The following is a 23131-nucleotide window of genomic DNA, read 5'->3' on the forward strand; positions in this document are numbered from 1 at the left end:
ATGGATTGACGAGTGCCAGAAGTACAAAGTTTCCTGTGCTAGTTCTGTCAAGTCCAAGTTCGTTGATACCGAGTTCCACGAACCTAAGATATTCTGTATCGTGTTTCATAGTCCAGAGAAGTTTGCAGAGGGTCTTGCATGTTCAAAACGATCAGCATCAGAAACGACAGCATCCGGAATGTCTGTATTGTGTCTAACCAGTTAGAATTGATCGGATTTCGTACGTGTCTCTCTACTATGAAACTCGTCAATTGTTGGAAATCGTTATTAGTTTCTTTTTAAATCGAAAATCTGTTTCGACAGTTTGGTGATCGTATTTAACTAACGCAAAACTATAATAATAATATATACGAATAACTATATTCATTCATTTAGATTCTACGTAGAAGCTTCATCTTTCTAATAAAGCTATGAGAACCAGATGACTCGTATAAACAAAGATTTACATTGAATTTATACAAACAAATCTTCGAGTCTTGCAATGTAATATTTGCTTCATTTAACTTCCAAAGACCAAGTAAATTAAATATTCTACAAATTCAACGAATCGTTTCAGCTTGGATAAAATCCTATTTGCGAACAAATAGATTCTGTGTTCTGTTCTACATTTTGTTCCAGTTTCTGTTACGTATAATCAATGCGAAATTGTTCGTTGCAGCATGGGGTCTTTATCGTCCCAAACAAATTGACGTCCAGCATCGTGTTCGGTCTAGTATAATCTACTTGCTACCTGGTAAAACAGCAATGTAATTATAGAACGAAATTACCATAGGGCCAGAATAATAACGAAGTGAATAATAATGAGAAAGTTAATACGTGATCGTGTAATTTTGTACTAACAAATTGGTATTATTGGAACGTTATTGTTCTTGGTGCGTATAAACAAGTGATTGATGAATCAGTGTACATTTTATAAGTACAATTAATTTTGGTAAAATACGAGACAACTCGTTTCTACGGGATAAAAGATTTGAATGAATTTCAGTGCTAGCGTTTTCTGTTACAATATTACGTATGGCGTTGAAATATTCAACTTTCGCGGTTTTGTGAAACGTATAAAGTAATTAAAAACATTTTTAAATTCGATCAGGTCGTGATGTTATCGCAAACTATACGCCAGTGTATGCAGTGCAAGATAGATTGCATTTTGTTGGTAACGCTGCACCAGACTAGTAATATTTATGTATCGTGATGATATAAATTCAGCATATTCTAGTACATCTGCAGAGTATCTTTGATAAAGCACCGATCGTTTATTCGGTCGGATAACATTGACAACATCATTAATTTGTAGCTAATCTCCTCTTCTTCGTGTTAATGTAACGGATGCATCTAGATTTAAACGGAATTATCTCGTTTAATTTTCGTCGATTGGGAACAGGAGGATTTCCAAAACGATTCGATGAACGTTATTATTAATCGCACAACTTTCATATGCTTATTTTAACGCATCACTCTAATAAAATTCTACACATCCATTAGTTTCTTTTCTAAGAAAATAATAATTTATTTTACTGTACTCAAATCATTCTCGAAATATAAATATTCGTCTTATTATTTTAAACTTTAGAATTCAAAGGATTTAAATAAAATTGTAGACGATTAATTCAATAATACTCTAATGAGAAACGAATGGACGCGATAAATTGAAAACGACGAGGAAACTTTAGACAGTCAGGAATATTGCAAAATGAGATTTATAGTTCAATAAAGGAATGTAATTATTGCAATACTAGACGTGACTGTTTGTGACAAGTAAGCGACTGACGCTTTCGGTCGTTAATGGGACAGCCTGCGGATGACGTGCTATTATGTTTGTGGGACGTAGTGTATTAATATCAATGAATAATATAAATAAACAGTCGACGAAAAGAATGAAATGTAGGATGGTACTTACTGACGATGAAGATACTGATGTCTAAAGTAACTTTACGTGTGAGATAACGTATGAGAACATGAGATGTGCCCAGGAGTGCAGTGTTTAGGCGATTTATCGTGGAACCAGCTTACGTCTCATCGAGTCAACGAAACACCTAAACACATGGAAGGTAAATCGGTTAAGAAAAACATGAAAACATTCTGGGATAATTTTGTTGTCTGTTATAGAATATCTTCAATTAAATTTTTAATTTATATATCTTGTACAGTAACATAGGTCTTCATGATGACCTCAAACTAATAATTTGATCACATATAATATACAGGGTGTTTGGTCATCGCTGATCAAACTTTTATGGGAGATTCTAGAGGCCAAAATAAGACGAAAATCACAAATATCAGTGCGTTGATTGAGGCTTCGTTAAAAAGTTATTACAAAATTTCAAATCTTTCACGGAAAAATTATTTTTGTTTGCGGGGGTCAATTACAATCATTTTTGGTGAATAGACATACCACCGAAATCTTACTCACTTCCGAGAAAAAAATTCATTACTGAAAATATGATGTCTGACCATAACTGTCTGTCATCCTGAAAGTTGAAAAGTTTCAAATCATTCTGGGAAAATTATTTTCAGTTGCAGGGATCAATTACAATAATTTTTGGTCAATAGACATACCCCCGAATTCCTATTTAGTTTCGAGAAAGAAATTCCTTACCAAAAATATAATTTCGGGGCAGAAATGTCTGTCCGAATTTTCATGCGAATCTTGTAAACATCATAACTTCTGAACGGATTAAAGGATTTTACTGTTTCCAAAACCAAACAACGCGTATTTCAATAGAGAATACGTAGACATTCTAAAAATATTGAAAAAGATGTTGGTTGACCCCGTAAAGATAGGAAAACTCCATAAAAATGGTCCAATTTCCAAACAGCCATAACTCCTACAATAGTGGTTATATTTCAGTGAAACTTTTCTGAAGTAGAGCTCATGGGTACCTATAAAAAAGTATTGGACAACTTTTCTATAGGGCGTCAATCAAAATGACTAAAAATCGAAAACGAATTTATAAGAAAAATCGACGGGGATAGCTGCTGAAATTTTCCGATGAAATTGAAAAATTTCAAATCGATCTGACAAAATTATTTTTAGCGAGAGGGGTTAATTACAACAATTTTTGGTGAATATACATACACCCGAAATCCTACGCACATTTGAGAAAAAAATTCGAGTATGTGTGAAATTTTTTTCTTCGAGATTAAAAAATTTCAAATCGTTTTAAAAAAATTATTTTTAGTTGCAGGCGTCAATTAAAATCATTTTTGGTCAACAGACGTACCCCCCAAATCCTAACCACTTTCCAGAAAAAAATTCATTACTGAAAATATACTGTCTGACCATTGGCACACCTATTCCACTTAAATTTTTCGGCGAGAAGAAAGTTTCGAATCGTCCTAAAAAAATTATTTTTGGTTGCGGGGGTCAATTAGAATCATTTTTGGTGAATACACACACCGCCGAAATTCTACGTATTTTCGAGACAAAAATTCCTTACTGAAAATAAACTGTGCGGCCGGAAATGTTTCTATGACTTTTTAACGAAGCCTCAATCGACAAATTAGTATCATTAATTTTCGTCTTATTTTAGCCTCCTGAATCTCCCATTTAAATTTTTCGCAGCTGTGACCGAAGACTCTGTATTTAGAAATGCATTTACACATTCTTTCTTCCACATGTGAAAGGTTAATTTTCTTTGACTGCAATTTAAATCATCATAGTTTGTATTATACCGGGGTTATTAAATAAAAGCATGAAAACGATCCTATAAAATAGAGATAAAGTTTGTAAAATCACGTATTTCGACGAAGTTTATCGAAACGAGGATTTTTTGATTTGTTATTGAACAAACAGAAATGTTTGACACGGTATCGCGAAAAAGTTAGATGTTTGCAAAAAATCACGTACGTTATTGAATCGAATACATACGACAGTTAAATCGTTTGTAAGGGTGTTATTTTGTTATAAAATATATGAAAAATATTTCAATCTTGCTAGTTTGCTCTTGTACAATGGATCACCATGTTTCGTTAAATCGTTTCTATTCCATACTGTTAAGGATTCTAAAGGAACCTTAACATCGCGAGGTTTATGATACGGACGTGACTTCTCCGCTATTTTTGAGGATTAGGCCTTCAAGACATTTTTACTTGATAAATTAGGATACGGCCATTGAGAAACCTCCAAACTCCACACGGGACTTGGAATCCTTGGAGTTCTTCCTTGTCTCAATAGCGATTGACGTATCGTAAACCCGCGCTGGCACACAGCTGCGGACCACCGGGGTCTCGCGGTCATTGGGTATTCCCAATGTTAATAATAATGCAGCGTTCTCGCGCACTCCTGCATGGTGTACCTGGACACTGGACAGCAGGGTGGGCGGGAATGTTGCAAAATGCAGGAAACGCCCTGCCAAGGTGACAACTTTGAGGATTGGCTTGACCAATCCTCCCACCGGTTCGCGCTGCGCGTTTTCGTCACCTTGGCAGGGGAAACCGAGCTTAGGTTAAGAGTAGTTTTACTTCTTAGGATTAGATTCGTTTTGATCGAGCCTTACACACTCGAGTCGACTCTCCGCAAGCAAAACCATTCTTGTGTAATTAAAAAGAGCAACGGGCTCTTCCTTGAAGCAACGGGCTTCAAGGTTACCGGTAATTTCTCAAACACCAGTTTGGGTGGTCCTTCGAGAACGGAAAGGGAACACAGTACGGAGCTGTGTAATACGCACGGTCCGCGCACTACAGAGCACGAGGGCATAGTAGCTTCGCGGCCGAAACACATACTGTATTATTTACACCGAATATTTAAATCTACACGCCCTACGGATATACTATTGCAAAACATTCGTCTCACATGAAATCACGTTAATAAAATTAAAAAATATATTTCCTTTAATGATATACTTAAACATAATATCATCTCTAAAAACTCTGTTCTCGATACGATGAATTATATTCGCGTTTCCCCGTGAATTATCGAGAGATCTTCAAATCGTTCAACACCCATTCAAACGCTAGATAAACACGCTTCAAATCGCAAATACCGATGGACGCGTGCATCTAGCCGCGACTGGTGTAAAGCGTACAATCCATTACATCTTTCGTCGTACTCGCACGTTTCGATGTTGACGCGTTCGACCGATCGAGCATTAATATCGATTCTGGAGCTATTGATCGAGGTACGAGTGGAATCACGGGAAGATCGCTAAAACGAATGTATGTGCCAAGGTGAAACGAGCGTATGACAAATAACCGACCTGTTGTATAGTCGCGACTATATAGTTGGAATCGAACGCGCGCACGAAACGTTCGACTAATCGTTCGGGATACATTTATCGAAGATAAATATCGAACGGTAATCGCTCATCGCCTGACCTAAACGAATCTGTCACCAGTTGCATTCGTGTGCACGCGACCGTGACGTCCTCGACGCATGTACATCATAGTTTACACGAAAAAGAGAAACCGAGTACCTGAAAGTTTTGTCCAGTTCAAAATAACTTTTTAAATCTATTATCGTTAGCAGAATATCAATATTCGTGTTTGAACAGTGCTACATTCAGAGGCAAAATGTAATCTATTTCGTGATTATTATTAAATATATTAGGACAGAACAAAATATTTGAACTTTGAACATTCGTTCTGATTTTAAGAATTGTATAATTATATTTTAATTATATAACATGTAAGAGGTGGATTATAAGATCAGCCTCATCCTTGAAACCATATCACAGACAACGTATGTGGATAAGGGTTAGATGGTTAGGGTTAGGCGAGCAAAATGTAATCTACTTCACGATTATATTAAATATATTAGAACAGAGCATATAACTGAAATTGGCTACAATTACAATTAGAAAATATTTGAACTTTGAACATTCGTTCTGATTGTAAGAATTATATAATTATATTTTAAATATATGACACGTTAGAGGTGGATTATAAGATCAGCCGCATCCTTGAAACCATAACACAGACAACGTATCTGGATAAGGCTTAATTTCGAAGCGCAAAGAGAAGTCAGGTTTGGAACACTGTATTTGATCTTGCACAATCAGTTTAGCTTAGTTAGTTAGCGTAGACGTGATGCTATTCAACGATGAAATTATGCGTTAAATTGTTTATATCGGGCGGACGCCGTAGGGCGGAGTTTACAGACGCCACGAGGGAACGTTCGATTGTACCGGGCTTTTGAAGGCTTTATCAAAGATGCATAAAAGGAGTTTATAAAGTCGATGTTATCGGCAGCCGTTTCACGAGCATAAATGAGAAGCAATTTTCGTTGTTGTCGGACATGAATTTACCAGTGATCAGTGTTCTTCAGAATAGGTTATCGTCGAAAGTATGATAAATTGTTTTCCACCCTTATTTCCATTATACACTATTTTCTGTCCTTTTAATGCGTGTAAACTTCATTGTTATACGTAACAATGAAACTAAACAGGATGAAGTTGTTTCGATCTCCTTTATTACCCTCCATACGAAAGAAAACTATATCCCTTGATATCAATTTGAAAATATTACTGATCCTGTAAAATACACACCCAATAATGACGGGCAAAATTGAAAAATATTTTTAAACATTTGTTTAACAAAAATTTTTCACGGAATATATATACGGGGTGTTCGGTCACCTCTGGCAAACATTTTAATGGGAGATTCTACAGGCCAAAACAAGACGAAAATCAAGAATATCGATTTCTTGATTGAGGCTTCGTTAAAAACTTATTAAATAATTAAATTAAGAAATTTCAAATCATTCACGGAAAAATTAATTCCGGTTGCGGGGATCAATTACAATAATTTTTGGTGAATAGACATACCCCCGAAATCCTACGCATTTTTGAGAAAAAAATTAATTAGTGAAAATATAATTTTGGGCCAGAAATGTCTGGATCCGAATTTTCATGCGAATGTTTAAAACACCATAACTTCTGAACTGATTGAAGGATTTTATTGTTTCAAAAACCAAACAACGCGTATTTTAATAGAGGATATGTAAAAATTCTAAAAATATGGAAAAAGATGTTGGTTGACCCCGTAAAGTTAGAAAAACTCCATAAAAATGGTCCAATTTTCAAACAGCCATAACTTCTGCAATAGTCGTTATATTTCAATGAAACTTTTTTCTGAAGTAGAGCTCATGGGTACCTACAAAAAAGTATTAGACAACTTTTCTATAGGGCGTCAACCAAAATTACTAAAAATTAAAGAAATATCGACAGGAGGTAGATGCTGAAAATTTTCGGCGAAAAAAAAAATTTCAAATCGTTCTGGAAAAACTATTCTCGATTGTGGGAGTCAGTTACAATCATTTTTTATCATTAAACATACTCTCAAAATCCTACCCATTTTCGAGAAAAAAATTCAAGAATGTGTGTTTGTCGACAAAATTAAAAAATTTCAAATCGTTCTGAAAAAAATATTTTTAGTTGCAGGAGTAAATTACAATCATTTTTGGTGAATAGACATACCCCCGAAATCCTACCTACTTTTTAGAAAAAAATTCGAGGGGTGAAATTTTTCGACAAAAGTAAACAAATTTTAAATCGTTCTAGAAAAATTATTTTGAGTTCAAGGAGTCAATTACAATCATTTTTTATGAATAGACATACTCCCGAAATCCTACCTACTTTCTAGGAAAAAATTCGAGGGTTGAAGTTTTTCGACAAAAGTAAAAAAATTTCAAATCGTTCTAGAAAAATTATTTTGAGTTCCAGGAGTTAATTACAATCATTTTTGGTGAACATACATACCCCCGAAATCGTATGTACTTTCGAGAAAAAAATTCTTTTCTATAACTTTTTAACGAAGTCTCAATCAACAAATTAATTTTCTTGATTTTCGTCTTATTTTGGCCTCTAGAATCTCCCATTAAAATTTTTACCAGGAGTGATCGAACACCCTGTATACAGGATGAGTCACCTAACATTTGCACCTGAAATATCTTTGTTATTTTTAAAAATACATAAAATGTCTTCAGGACAAAATTGAATGGTACAATGGGGCTCACACGATGTCAAAAATATTTTTATTTTTATGTCATTTTTTTTAAAGAAATCGAGTTCATCATTTTCTCCAACCGTGACCTTGAATGACCTTGAATAATTATGGTCACTGAATTCCTAATGAAAGGGACTATCATTAGGTAGGTGTTTCCGAAAGGGTGATTTTATTTAAAAAAATGAAGATGACTTTCATTTCTTTAAAAGAAATGACATAGACAAAAAGTATTTTTGGCATCGTATGAGCCCCATTGTACCATTCAATTTTGTGTTCAAGACATTTGACGTATCTTTAAAATCAACAAAGATATTTGAGGTGCAAATGTTAGGTGACTCACCCTGTATACACTTGCAAACTGTAGTAATCCACAGTACGACGTTTCCGGATAGAGCTTCTCAGCGGAGTTCTAAAAATCTTCCGAGCAATTGACAAATGAAGAAATTCCCCGAACTTCCACCGGAAAGATTAATTACTTTGGAAGCTTTACGGAATAAAAAGATGATGAAGCTTCTTTCTTCCGGTGTCGTGGCCGCTTTTTCGGCGCGCAAAATTGCGAAGATCAGCAGTCTGGTCATTTTCGAAGAAATTAGCCTGGTTAGTGTAAGAGTTTCACAGATGGCGAAAACGGGGATAAAACTTTCGAGTAAAGATTCTTCTCATTCATGTCGTATTATTGTTTCGTCGTTCCTGGAGACAGATGGCCTCTTTCAAATCTATTGGATCATTAGCACTCTACGTGAGTGCAGTATAGGAACGTGTAGTTGAAAATCCGACAATGAGGAATTCTAATTCGTTTCTGCTTTTTCTTTTATATTAAATTTCAAGTTCGATTCCTTTTCTACTTCGACATGAATTTATTTGCCACCGAATGTTGCACAATTATGCCACAAAAGTAGTACAATCTCCATTATTAAAGCTGTTCACACACTGGTTAGAATTTAGTTACTTATCAATTTATTCGTTTCATATCGCTTAACTGTTAAATAAAAGTTTCATATATTTTACTATGAATTGTTCAAAGACTGTTAATGAAGACGTCTGTAATATCAGTAACCACAACTAACACCATAACAAGACAATAGTATGGTTTGCTATCAAGTTGAAAATTATTAAAATAACTTTGAATAATTATTTAAATATTTTTATATATTTTTCACATATTACAGAGCATGTGTCAATGTTCATACCAGGCTATTTTCGCTTTCGAGAAATATAAAGTTTGACAAATCGTAGGTTATACTTGTCTGTCTATCACGTCTGACCACATCTCGATATTTCTACTTTTACTAAAGTTTTTGAAGATTACCCAACATTAAAATGGAATTAAAAGTGTTCTATTATTCCAACTATTTCCTAAATAGTAATGTTTATTGGAAAAATTAACATTATAGTAATAGTAATGCTTACAACCACCAGTGCAAGTAGTAATAACTAATAATGGTCAGACGCGTTGGTCAGCTCCAGCATTCTGAATCGATTTTCTCGAATACAAAGTCTCGTACGACAAAATTTTATTATATATTTATACTTCAGAGTCGTCCCTTTGTGTGAAAACTAATAAATAATCGTGTGATTATTTAAACAAAAGTGTGTAGGGGAACCCACGACAAGAGCTCTAGTTTTGTTAGTGTTTAGGAATAGTTTCGAGGATGATATTTGGACCTCTTATCTTATCGTTATTGTATTGTATATTTCGTAATATGCAGTCACTCAGGGTCAATTTCGAGCACGTTCACCCCGCATCTGTATGCATCCTTCGCCATTATCGTTTCGACGACGTTCGAGATTCGATAAAAATGTAAATGATCCTGACATATTTATGCGGCGAGTCGATCGCGCGGGAAATTTCAATGCGATCCTCTGTTATCGGGCTTTTACGCGAGACAAGCGTCAATTAGGTTCGTCGAGCGTATCGGGGAATTAAGTTGCTTCTCCTCACTTTTAACGACTGTGTACGCGCTTTACCGGCGAATTTAACGAGGGAAGGGATAAAGTTTCAGCGCGTCGAAAAGACGAGAACGGAAGGAAAGTGGATCTTGGAAGGCGTAAATTTTACTGTAATGCTCTTACGAGAGTTTTAAAAAAAGTAGTGAAACGAGGGAAATAAAAGCACGTGCGTATTCTCAAATTACTTCCGAAGAAGTTCGGGTCGGTCGTTGCAGGCGTTAAAGGGGATTCGATTAAATGTAAACTGCCATAATTCTTTAATGCTTGTTCCTTTCTAGATCGACGCCAAGAATCAAATTCGTGAACAAATGTGATAGTGATATTTTATAAGAAATGCGACTCAGTTTTTAACTGAATAATTTGGATAATGTTAGTTAAATTTCTCAATAAAATAACACAACTACATCGTTACAAATTTGATAGATATCGTGGCTCGATACTAATTAGAATTTCTGTTTATTTGAATAATTTCTCCCCGAAGAGATTAAAGCAATAGAATAGCATATAGATCTACGTTTAAGGTAATTTGAGTAAAGGTTTACTTTTGTTTGGTATAGAAATTGTACATTTTATTCGTCGATGAGGATAGTACAACATTCAGGACGTAAAGTAAGTACTTCCCAGTTACAGATCTTTTATAACCGTCGTATTCACTGAATGCATCGTCTAGCATGAAAGTAATATGAAGTATCCATGTGAATCTTTGTGAAAAGTGCAAGCTATTCGCATCTATTTCTCCGTTCCAGCGCATCGACGTATTTCAAGCATTGAAGAATTACTATTCATTGATCGTATGGCTACTGCCTCTGCACAAAAGGTACAAAAGATACATCAACGAAATATATATGAAAGTGCATTCCTCTCAGCACGGTGATCTATTAGATTGCCGCGTAAATTCTGATCGTTTATTTTCTGTCGAATAATATAAGGTAGTTGGAGCATATAAATCTTATTGCTTTTAAGCAGAAATATTTTTATTTATTCAACGTGATATATAATTTATATATCAGAGTTCATCTCTGTATAAAATATTAGGAAGCTTTTAACTTCGTTCAATTTTCAGTTATAGTTTTCTATTTTACTGATTCTCGTAAGCATTTATGATAAAGGACAGTTTATAATACTTCGATGAACACAAACGAATGTTGAGCGTACTTCAGCTTCTATTTTCTTTTTAATCAATTTCTTCTTCTTTTTGAGGAGTTCGTTTATTATCCTTTTTTTTTGATGTTACGAAAAGGATCAGTCTCCCATCGTTTAAACGAAATATGGCAAACTGGAGTTCTGTTAAGGAAGTCTTTTCTAGTTAATATTCCTTCATCGTTCCAAGCTTTTTTAAATGTGAGAACTTATCTCTCAAAAAAGCTTTTGATTACATTTTTAGTACAAACTTTACAAGCTTCATGGAAAAAGTGAATGTCCCCGACTATTTTATTTTGTCAAAATATATTATTATATTTATACACTTTTAGTTAAAAATTTCTAAACAAAAGATTAGTTGAACGGATCTATTTTCATTTCAATATGTAGAAGAAGTAAAAAAGCGGTTTATTACTGGAAATAATTCATCCTCTGTGATTTAATAAAAAATATTGAGAGTTTGGTAATATTCAATTATAATACGTTCCATAATTTGATGACCGTAGACGTTACAAATTCATTTTTAATATATTTCTGCAATGCAGTCTATCTTTGTTTCGAATTAAAACAGAAAAACGTTCCACCGTTCTAATGGACACAGTTCGTTATTCCGAATTGTGAAATATGGGATTATATAAAACGACAGCGTAGTTCACTGTCATTTACTAACAGAAATTCATGACTTCGGTAAATCACGAAGCTGTGGTCCTAAGTGCCAATTGACTACTGCGCGAGTATAATCGATAGAATGATGCCAAGCTTTTATTGAAGCAAAGAGCTTATCGACATCATACTAACGATAAATGAATAGCGTGTGATTTCTATACGTTTAAATATTTTATTATAAATATATCACTGTTTCATACTTTTTCACTACCTTTGGATATTTGTGTCTTTGAACTTTAATATATTAATTTCATTTGTTAAAAAATTGTCCACATTACTGGGAGGAAAAATTGTACAAACGATGATATTATTCTAGTACAGATTTAATATTTCACCATTCTTTCACTAATCTTTCGAAACTAATAAATCTGTAGGTATAACTAGATTCTGAACAGTTCGTAGGTTTGCAACGATCGTGTTAAAATTTAAACAAATTTATTATCGAACGATTATAGATTGCACTTTTAAATATAGGCGAGCTTGAAATGGTAATTTTTGGTAATTGCGTCACTAGTCGTGGAAATTGGCATTATTTAATTGACCTGAATTCGACACCTTTAGCATATGTTCGCTGTACAGAAACGGATATAAACTAGCGAGGAGTTGTCTCACCGTATCGTATCGATCCCATCCAATTCTGGAAGGTCAGACGTGGAATACACCGTTATTAATTACACATCAGATCGTACAACATGGTACTAATCTAGATAATTGCGTCGCTTCGCGTGGACCAACTGCCCAACCGCTTCAATAAATCCTAGCTAGCGTAATTGGTAAATGAAAACAGGGAAGAGCGTGTCCCGTATTCTAATTCTTCAACGTCAACCTTAATAACGTGATATTCTACGGTGATTTGAATTTATTTTATTCCAATAAAACAATTACCGTAATATTTATTTTTGCAACGCGATATCGTACATCGATCGATCAATAATATTTCGATAAAATTTAGTAACATCTCTCCTGTTTTGCTCCGATCTCTTTGTGGCTTTTTATTTCTAAATCTCTTACTTGCGGACAACAAGAAATGTGGCTCACTAGGGGGGTCGTATGGCTTCCGTTGAGAATCATAGATCTAAACGACAGTTTTACGAGTTTTTCGGTACAATTACCAACATGCACCAAGAATGGGACGTAATTTGTCTGTAGCCAGCCAAAGAATAGCTGGATATAAAGTCATTTTCTGAAACTTTCTTCGTTGGAAAGTTTCATTTGTGTGGAACTTTTAACAAGGGACGAAAAATAATAAAAACTGTTGCTCGGAGGAACAAGCATTGTTCTATGATAAATGTTTACGAGCGCAATTTGAATTTCTCGTTTTAGTTACGTGCACAGTGTGAATATTAAATGCAATATATACGAAATTAACTATATCTCTCTCATTGTCGTTATTAGTGGGCTCGTCGAAATTAATTTTTTCAAAATAGATCAGTGATCGTCATGAGTGAGATATTCAGGAAATGAAATGTATAATATAGTATCATAATATCCTTTAAATACGGAAAAGTAAAATTTTCGTTGAAATAAATGTAAATGTATAAGACTGTATTTCCATAAAGATCGATGTTTCGAGCTTTTGAGAAACGATATAATAAACAAATAAGGGCTGTGCGTTCCGTGATGAGGCCTACCGTGCATGTAATTGTAATTATCGTGTAAGTAATTGTTCCATGCACGTAACGTGGACAAGTTCAATAGATAATTCCGTGGGTACTGGCACGATACGCGGAAGAGTGAATTATTTTCCCGTTTGAGAGACGTCGACCCGTTTCCGCGCAGCGTGCAGTCAGAACGGTCGTAAAGTTCTTCTGGTATTGCGGAGTCAAGAAGTGGTACGCCATTGTTAGCCGTGGCTCGAAGCTTTCCACCGCACAACAACGCGTCACATCGTTGGTTAACGTCGCTCGTACATAATACGAAAGTTAACTCTGGCTATTCATCAGGTAACCAAACATCTGGCGACCAAATTGAAGCGTTACCATTCCTCTCTCTGTTCTTGTAGACCGTGGAACCTTCAAACGAGAAACTCGGTGTCTGTTTGTTTCCGCGTGTGGACTCTTCCATCCCACGCAGGCCAATAAACCACAACGATATACCAGTTAGTTCGTTCTGGAGAAAAAAAACGTGTGTATCGTGCGTTGTAACTTCTAACTCGCGGAACAATAAAATCGTGAAACAATCGAAAATGGAATCTGTACGCTTCACGTTCCAAGCTAGACACCAAAATTTTCTCTGATTTAGCCAACTGTCTGTGTTAATCTATACATTTAGTATCTTATTGTTGTTCATTCATTTTTACAAATGATCTAAATAGCGGCCGAATCTTTCAATTTCTGTAAAATCTCACTTATAGTATTCAATATAATACATAAGTAATGATTAAGTCTCTTAAACGAGATATTTTTATTATTCAGATTTTGACTCGACGTTTTGAATAATAAAAATAAGTAAAAGCAAAATATCTGTTTGCATTTTGTGTTTTACAAATGCAATTTTACATATATTTCTTTCCTAATTTTTCAATATATTTGTATGATATATATGTCCCTGTTGTGTATCGTGTGTTGTAACTTCTAACTCGCGGAACAATAAAATCGTGAAACAATCGAAAATGGAATCTGTACGCTTCACGTTCCAAGCTAGACACCAAAATTTTCTCTGATTTAGCCAACTATCTGTGTTAATCTATACATTTAGTATCTTATTGTTGTTCATTCATTTTTACAAATGATCTAAATAGCGGCCGAATCTTTCAATTTCTGTAAAATCTCACTTATAGTATTCAATATAATACATAAGTAATGATTAAGTCTCTTAAACGAGATATTTTTATTATTCAGATTTTGACTCGACGTTTTGAATAATAAAAATAAGTAAAAGCAAAATATCTGTTTGCATTTTGTGTTTTACAAATGCAATTTTACATATATTTCTTTCCTAATTTTTCAATATATTTGTATGATATATATGTCCCTGTTGTGTATCGTGTGTTGTAACTTCTAACTCGCGGAACAATAAAATCGTGAAACAATCGAAAATGGAATCTGTACGCTTCACGTTCCAAGCTAGACACCAAAATTTTCTCTGATTTAGCCAACTATCTGTGTTAATCTATACATTTAGTATCTTATTGTTGTTCATTCATTTTTACAAATGATCTAAATAGCGGCTGAACCTTTCAATTTCTGTAAAATCTCACTTATAATATTCAATATAATACATAAGTAATGATTAAGTCTCTTAAACGAGCTATTTTTATTATTCAGATTTTGACTCGACGTTTTGAATAATAAAAATAAGCAAAAGCAAAATATCTGTTTGCATTTTGTGTTTTACAAATGGAAGTTTATATTTTATAGAAATATATTTTATATTTCTTTCCTAATTTTCCAATAAAGTTGTATGATATAGTATATGCCCCTGTTGTGTATCGTGTGTTGTAACTTCTAACTCGCGGAACAATAAAATCGTGAAACAGTCGAAAATGGAATCTGTACGCTTCACGTTCCAAGCTAGGCAACAAAATTTTCTTTAATTTAGCCGACTGTCTGTCTCAATCTATATATTTAATATCTTATTTTTGATCACTCATTCGTTAATAAGTTCAGATTAGAGGAACAGTTACATAATTTCTGTTTGCACAAGCTTTGCAAACTCCTACGCAGTATTTTTTTTAAATCTTATATTTCAAAATAGTTTCTGGATTCTTCGTATATAAGATGGTTGACTCTCGAGAGTGGGATCTATTAGAAAATTCAAAGTAGCAGGCTCGCTTTGACGTCCACTTCCAACCATCTCCAGAGACATTTGCATATATCTTTGAACTTCTATTCCTGCAGGAATGCCCCCGAAAATTCTGTCCAATAAAATCATAGCCCACTGTTGTGATACGATCTCCTATCCACCAACCAAATTTCTTTGATACATTATTTTTATTTTATTTTAGTTATTTTTCTTTTTAACACTCGAAGCTTGTGCAAGTGAAATTATATTTTGTTAGGAGATGAAGTGTAAATTGACGCAAAGGTTACACAGCGACTAACGATTGTGCAATATCCGAGCTAAACGGACGCGTCTTAAACTTTGGTGGAAGACAGCAACACGCTGATAAAGGACGATAAATTAACGTAATTGAATACGACAAAGCTTGATAAATAGCAACAGAGGGAAGGAAACGTTTCGTTTGCAGGCCAATTAGTGACAGCTAGTTATCTTTGTCGCTTACATTATACAAGGTGATTCTAGAAACTGGACCAAATTATAGATCTTTCATTAGCGCAGACACATCTTTTAACGACAGCATTCTATCTTTCTTTTAACCCTTGTGTAGACAACCAAAATATTCACCGTAGTCGTACAACCGGGGTACCCGGGTACCCCAAGTATTCTATTCTGATATATGACACTTGTAGTGATGATTTTACTAGCATTTATTTCCGATGCTCTTTATTTTTCGTTCTTTTCCTTCTTATAACACACCAAGTACTGTTTCAAAGAATTTGAGCGAAAAATTATTTGAAATTACAATATAATTCCATGATGAAGACGCCAGTGTCATTCGTATATGTGTATGCGTTTTCATCCTGTCTCTCTACGTCGGTGATTGGTGTGGCGCCGCGATGAAGGGTCTCTTATCTCGTTTATATAAACAAGTGTACGAACCCACGAAACAAAGTAGAGACTAAAACGAAGAACTGATCAGTTTGAATCAGCTTTTGGTACGAGAAGATTGTGCATCTTGGAGAAACTATCGTGTGTAGTTCTGTTCTTGAACATTCAGTGCTTTGTGAAATATAGTTCATAATTTGTGAAGGTGTAAAAATGGAAGAATTGACAACAGTAGAATTTTCAAGGTAAATATCAAGCTTATAGACAATATATAAAAACAATTATCAATTGAACACTAGATGGACCAAGAGGGTCAAAATTATCCATAAGACTACTTTTTATATGTAATTCATTCCTAAAAAACATTGTTTATTTCGAATTGATGTCGACAGGACTAATGAAATACATAAATAAACATTGTTTTCTTGAATTGTGTATTTTTTCAAAAATCTGTCGTGTTGGTACTGTGTAGAAAAATATGATAATCGTTGGTCCTTCTAATGTTAGTATGCCATAGTAGCACAATGAACACATGTGCGTATTTTTTAGATTATCACGTGTGGAACAAGATATTTATTTAGCAACATTATTGGGAGAAGAACCTTCTTCTGATAATATATCATCCGATAGTGACGATGAAGACTGGCTGCCTGGACCACAAACGGATGTATTGAACGATGAAATTTCTGACACCGATCAGAATATTGGCGAAAACCGGATAAGCGAAGCAAGAACAACTGAAGAGTCAAACGAAGACGATGAAGACGACACAAATACACAAGGAGAAGATAGTAGTGCGTCCCAAAATGTTCTTGCTGCTAAGGATGGTACCATCTGGAATAAGGAACCACCATTCCACCATCAAACACCATCCTACAATATTATCCGAGAGAGAAATGGTCCACATCGATCAACACAAATGTTATCGATTCGGGATACCTTCAGTGTAATTTTTTCAAATGAAATAGTAGATATTATCGCAAGGCACACGAATCGTAAGGCGACCGCTGTGTATGAAAAATACAATAGCGATAACCTCACAAAACCGAAAACGTGGAAAAGTCTTACGACAGAAGAGTTGTCCGCCTTCATAGGTATTCTAATTACAGCCGGTGTAAATAACTCTAATGTAGATCATATATATGATATGTGGAAGACTACTTCCTACCCTTTGTACCGGGCAGCTATGGGTGTAAATAGATTCCGTAGTATCTTGAGGTTTATTCGATTTGACAACGCGAATACTCGAACAGAAAGGGCAGCTCATGATAAAGCAGCTCCCATACGGGATATATGGGTAATGCTAAACGCGACTTTGGCAAAAGCGTACAAACCCTCAACGAATCTAACCGTTGATGAACAACTTTTTCCATATAGAGGTAGGACTAGGTATCAAGATCTGGTGGCTATGCGATTCGAAAAATTGTTACCCATTATCTGGCCAAATTTACACGGGAAAATCTACGCCAGGTCGCGAAATAAACCAGGGTGAACGGGTTGTAAAAGATTTGGTTGTTGCGTATAAAGGGTCGGGTAGAAACATTACCAGGGACAACTTTTTTACAACTGTTCCCTTAGCGAAAGCTCTATTATCTTGGAAGTTGACGATTGTAGGCACAATAAGAAAGAACAAAAAATACATTCCCAAAGAAATGGTACCATCCAAATCACGCGAAGAGTATTCTTCCTTATTTGGGTACCATGAAAATATTACACTTTGCTCGTACGTGCCGAAAAAGGAAAAAGCCGTTATATTATTGTCAACGATGCATACTGGCAATGCTGTTTCTGGGCCAAAAAGGAAACCAGAAATTATTGAATTCTACAATCAAACAAAATCTGGCGTTGACACAATGGATCAAATGTTAGGGAGGTATACCACAAAAAGACGAACTACTCGATGGCCACTAGCACTCTTTTATAACATACTAGATATTGCCGCTCTTTCCTCCTACATTATATATCTCTCCAATAATAGCATGTTACATAAGAGAACAAATGACCGTCGTATATTTTTACGCCAATTAGGAGAAGAACTTTGTATTACAACCATTCAAAATCGAGCCTCAAATATCCAAATAATGCGACACTTTTCTACCAAATTAGCAATAGATAGTATATTACTTCCATCCCGCACAATAAATGTTCCGTCTACGAGTTCTGCTCAACCGTCGATTTTATTAGATGCAAGTGGAAGAAAAAAAGTTGTAGGATCTTGCCATATATGCCACGCAGATCCCGCTAAAAAACGTAGGAAAACTAGAAAAAATTGCCAGAAGTGCTCACAACCAGTTTGCGATGAGCACGCAAACACAATTACAATATGCAAAAATTGTTCTGTTGTTAATTAATCATTGTAATTTAAATTTTTTGTTTTAATAAATAAGTAGCATTAAGAATTGTGTGTCCTGTATAATTTACTTCTAAAATTTCCATTTATAATTCGCCTGATTATAATATATCCTATATGGGTACCCGGGTACCCGGTTGTCCACATAAGGGTTAAATTAATAATTGCATTTTTGCTTGGAAAAGAGTTGCAACTCGTCCCAGTTTCTATATCCATCCTGTTTGTTAATCGTATTGACTATACTACTGATAGCTTTTAATCACATCGCCAAATGGTCAGGTCGAATACAATAAATTATTGACCACTCGTTTCGTCTTGTCATTGTGTAACGTTCAAATTTCATGTGTTAAAAGCGATTTCAATTTGATGGGTGTCTGTCGGATCTATGTTTGGCTCGAATCTAGATCAAGTTTCGAGTATAACGAAACATTTAATTTCTTTTATTCCTCTTAGCCTTATGAGAAATACCATTTAGAACTGTGAACATTTCTGCAGGATGACTCGAAAGTTCTGTTGTTAAAGTAATTGTATCTTGAAATTGGCTTTTCATGGGGCGTGGCCAAGGACTCCATTTTTGTAATATTAAAATAAACACTTAAAAGACAAATATCTTTTATAAAATTCAAACTTTATCATTAGAGAGGCGCCACTTTGTCAATTTCTGTTCTCTTTCCATAAGAATAGATTAATTAATCCAAGAATTTTATATAAATTATAATGATTGCAGGGTATTCTTACAGGTTTTGAATATTTTCAAAAATTTAAACATTTAAAAAAATCAACTTCGAAGATATTGATTTTTTAAGAGTGTTGAAACGAGGAGACCTTTTAATGGCCTCGGATTAAGTTTAAATCAATTCCTTCTCCTCTCTCAGTAATCCAGTCGTAATCCTCTGATATCAATTATTACAGAAGGGATCAATTTCGTGCCGTTTTAATGAAGTAACATAAGTTGGAGTTCGATCTGAGGAACAGGATGGAATTTTACCTAATCCCAGTTTGTCATTGCAAGCTTCTCTAAATATAAAATTGTGACTTCCCTATAAACAAGTTTCCGTGTTTTAAATCATTATCGTATCGTAAGAATATCATATTTAAATATGAAATTAATATAATAAGATATTGAATTGGAATAAAAATTTTATAGTATACAGGGTGTTCGGTCACCCTTGGGAAAAATTTTAATGGGAGATTGTAGAGACCAAAATAAGACGAAAATCGAGAATGTCAATTTGTTGTTTGAGGCTTAGTTAAAAAGTTATTAAAAAATTAAATTACAAATTACAGGATTTCAAATCATTCACGGAAAAATTATTTTCGGTTGCGGGAGTCAATTACAATCAGTTTTGGTCAATAGACATACCCCGAATTCCTACACACTTTCGAGAAAAAAATTCGAGTAGATGTGAAATTTTTCGACAAAATTAAAAAATTTCAAATCGTTCTAAAAAAATTGTTGTTAGGTTCAGGGGCCAATAACAATCATTTTTGGTGAATACACATACCCCCGAAATCCTACGTACTTTCGAGAAAAAAATTGGAGTAGGTGTGAAATTTTTTTCTTCGAAATTAAGAAATTTCAAATCGTTTTAAAAAAATTATTCTTAGTTGCAGGCGTCAATTACAATCATTTTTGGCCAACAGACATACCCCCCAAATCCTAACCACTTTCCAGAAAAAAATTCGTTGCTGAAAATATACTGTCTGCCCATTGGCATACCTATTCCCCTTACATTTTTCGGCGAAAAAAAAGTTTTGAATCGTCCTAAAAAAATTATTTGTGGTTGTGGGGGTCAATTACAATCATTTTTGGCGAATACACATATCCCCGAAATCCTACGCACTTTCGAAAAAACAATTATTTACCGAAAATATACTGTATGGCCGGATATGTTTTTATAACGTTTTAATGAAGCCTCAATCAACAAATTAGTATCTTTGATTTACGTTTTATTTTGACCTCTAGAATGTCCCATTAAAATTTTTCATAGGGTTGGCCGAACACTGTATAAGATGAACGATTATTTTTTGTTTCCTGTGAGTATAATTAAGCTAAGTTTGACATTATTTAAAATATTCATTTAACCTATATATTTGCATTTAGTTAACGAAGATTAGAATTAGATTATTTGTCGAAACTTTACAAGCTTCACGAAGAACCGATGTCCCCAATTATCCCCGTTCGTTGAACTATCCAGTGATCGATCACAGATATTGTTACGAGAGAAAATGAAGTTCTTCGACAAATCTCGATGGTCGTTCGCGTCTTGGAATCCGAATTCGATAGAGCAACCACGACACGTCCACCGTTTGTCTGGAACGTAACAACGCGAACAAGTTAACAAGGCAGTTAGAGCAACGCCGGAATAATTATAATTGTTTCGCCCCGATCAATACTGTTATAACTGCGATGGTTCCCGGTGGTAAATTTAATTTCTCGTTACTCGTTCGGCTCATTGCGAATGCAACACTGTGCGCGCGTTTCCGCTATGAAAACATTTCCTTGTCCGGCTGTAATAATTGTCGGCCCGTAGCAGTCGAATCATCAAGGGGGATAGTAAGTACAGTCATCGCGAGAGAGAGAGAGATTTGTAATTATGCGATCAGGAAAACGGGGCAATTCCACGGAAAGCTAAATGTCATATCGTTTCCCGTCGTAGCGTGCATCATGCGCTCGTGTGATCTCGTGACAAAGTCGATTTCGTCAAGCGCTCACGTGAAGCGTATCAGGGATGATCGAAACGGCCTGTGAATGCCCGCTATGCAACCTAAATGTAATTGCGCAATTAGAAGTATTTTAATTATCACCGGTGGATATTAAATTAGAAACCAACCAGCGAAGCCAAACAAAGTGGAGTTTTATTATAACTTGCTTGGTTCTGGGACTTCTCATTTATTTCCTGGGAAAAAGTTTATTCATTTTTCCAGCAGAACTTCCTTGATTTTCACTCGTTATCGATGCTTCGCGGTGACTCCCTTTCTCGATCCAGGATGGGGATTTTAATATTTAACGAACGACTGGGAATTTCACGGTGATTTTAAACAGAACCTTTTTAATTTTGTTATAGAACTGTATCGCGGTAAAGTGCTTGTTATATTTGTATAGAAATTAACGTAGTTCTAGTACAATAATTTTTGACTTTCGTAAACGGTAGAATTTCTAGTCAAGACTTTCGAGTGACTAGAAACATCAAAGTTTTTTCTCTCTCGAAAATAGTGATTCCCAAGCACCGTACTTTGCAACAAAAATGTTATGAATAATTCTTGCGAATTCAGCGAATCTCGTTGAGTCCTGTATGTACACGAAACACGAGGGTGTGGGTGGCTGACAACGTTCGATTTTCGCCGAAGAGACATTGTTTCTATATTGCGTCGGCAGCAGTGAGGTATATAGACACCTTTGCATTGGAAATGCGCCCGGCATGGTACAACGTATATATAGAAGCATATGCACCAGCCAATAGTGCACTAACGCCAAAAGTGTCGGTAGAACGTAAATGGAAACGGTATTGAAAAGGAAGAGAAAATACAAGAGTTGGTATTATTCGGTCGAAAAATGGCATAGAATTTTCCTTACGCGTCGTTGCTATTCCATCTGTAGAATTATTTTCAATTACGCGTTGGCGTGCTTCCTATACTGCACTGGTAGCTGGAGTAATCATTATTTGAGAAAATTCCATTCTCAGAAAATATGTCAAAACTCTTTCTAACATTTGGTCTAAGGAGACACTTAACACAAAAATGTTAAGTAGATAATTTAAAAAATCTCAGAGCTTTAATATTTGTTATATATATTAAACATTTCTAAAGACTGTTTCATTTCATCAATAGTTTTTTATAGTTCATAAACTATTATAATGATGGAAGAATGGTACTTCTACTGTATTTTTCACTCGTAGAACGTGCATTCCTTTATGAAACTTTTTTGATAGATGAGATAGAAGTAGCTTCCGTCACGGAGTAACTTCAATTTTACGCGTCACCGTGTATTTCTTCGAGATTTGTTATCAAAGCGTATGACGTACTTTATAGTTTGTTACAAACTATCTGCTGTCGAAATGGCGTCGCTATCCCGACCGACGAATTCGGAATTACACTGCGAAATTGTCTCGTAAACTCGCGATGGGGGAAAATGCGATGCATAGCGTTTGATCGAATTCTGTCGTAACTTTTATGGTATTCGAAGACATTTTAGAATTGTGTCGCGACGTTTGGAACGTGAAAGATTTCGGCCGCTCTTTTCTCGTAAACGTGTCCATAAATCACACAGTCTGCGTTTTAGACAATCGTATGTGCCACGGACGGACAAAAAACAGCCTCCATTTTCGCAACGATGGAATTTCATCTAAGTTACCATAATAATACTTAAAATTCTTTGTATAAAAAAGTGACGAATTAATTGTAGTTCAAACTTTACTTGACTAGAACACTTTTCAAATATTCAAAAATACATCATATAAATACCTCATAATTTAA

General features: G+C 34.9%; 1 protein-coding gene across 2 annotated transcripts in view; it reads right to left on the minus strand.

The window, feature by feature from the left end:
- LOC122401775 (slit homolog 2 protein-like) overlaps positions 1-23131 on the minus strand; it is a 285181-nt gene that overhangs the window by 222625 nt on the left and 39425 nt on the right. Inside the window, exon 2 of one of the 2 annotated variants that reach the window (XM_043404126.1) lies at positions 2011-2033. The exons of the other annotated variant lie outside the window; for it this stretch is intronic. The gene's annotated coding sequence lies outside the window, so the exon portion shown is untranslated. The remainder of the gene's footprint in view (positions 1-2010; positions 2034-23131) is intronic. 2 annotated transcript variants of the gene reach the window in all.

This window comes from Colletes gigas, unplaced genomic scaffold, assembly GCF_013123115.1.
Source record: "Colletes gigas isolate AHSC1104 unplaced genomic scaffold, ASM1312311v1 Colletes_gigas_Sc00028, whole genome shotgun sequence".
Classification (NCBI taxonomy): domain Eukaryota; kingdom Metazoa; phylum Arthropoda; class Insecta; order Hymenoptera; family Colletidae; genus Colletes; species Colletes gigas.